The sequence below is a fragment of the Ananas comosus genome, linkage group 10 (genome assembly GCF_001540865.1).
Source record: "Ananas comosus cultivar F153 linkage group 10, ASM154086v1, whole genome shotgun sequence".
Taxonomy (NCBI): Eukaryota; Viridiplantae; Streptophyta; class Magnoliopsida; order Poales; family Bromeliaceae; genus Ananas; species Ananas comosus.
Window position 1 is genome coordinate 3973319 of NC_033630.1, and position 1168 is coordinate 3974486.

Sequence of the window (1168 nt, forward strand, 5' to 3'; positions counted from 1 at the left end):
CAATTCATATATATTTATAGAGTCCGGCTGAGTACTATCAATAGCACTAAGGATTTGGTACTATCGAGTTTTCCACCGTTAGATTTAACTCTTTGATTATTTTTACCTATTAGATTATACTATTCAACTAGCCACTCACTCAACCTAGGGTGCCCACATCATCCTAACCACCAATTTCTCAATCCAAGGACTAAAAAATCAATAGCACCAAGCTATATTGATAATATTCCAGTCTAGTTTTATATATATATATATATATATATATATATATATATATATATATATAGAGTCCGGCTATGGTGCTTGTAAAAGTACCAAGCACTTGGTGCTTGTAAACTTTTTACCGTTAGATCTACGCCTTTGATCATTTTCACCCGTTAGATTATACTATTCAACTAACCACCCACTCAACCCAGGGGCCCATATCATCCTAACCGCACATCTATTAATCCAAGGGCTAAAAACTTAAAAACACCAATGACTTGTACTTTTAAAAGTATAGGAGCTCAATTCTCTCTCTCTCTCTCTCTCTCTCTCTCTCTCTCTCTCTCTCTCTCTCTCTCTATATATATATATATATATATAATCCAGCTGCTATCCTATTAATAGAATAGGAACCTTCGTCCTATCAAATAGTTTTTGATGATAGAGATCTCGAATTGTTGATCGGAACCGTTGAAGTTGATTTAGAGTATTTGAAATATCTAGGAACTAAATTTTATAAATTTTAAAATTTATTTACAAAGTGATCAAAGAATAGCAAAATTGACAATTTTTGACGGCCTATATATATATATTATATATATAGAGCTAGGTTACTTAGACATCGGTACACGGAGCGCCTGGCCGTGCTACAAGGTTGTTTTCGATGATTGTGGCTTTCCCAAATCGACGAAGTCGGCTCCGTTAGAGTTATCTACACTATTGAAAGTATTTAGAAAACAAAATTTTCATAAATTTTTCGATATATCATTTTACCTATCAAACAATGTTTAAGTCTAAAATTGAAACAACGGCTGAAAATAGAAAAAATCTATAAAAAATGATGATAAAAAATTTAAATTACAAGATCAGATACTACGATTCTTATTCTAATATAGTTGAAAGAATTTTCTATAAAATTTTCATCGATTTGGATTGTTTTACACCATTAAACTCACAAAACACA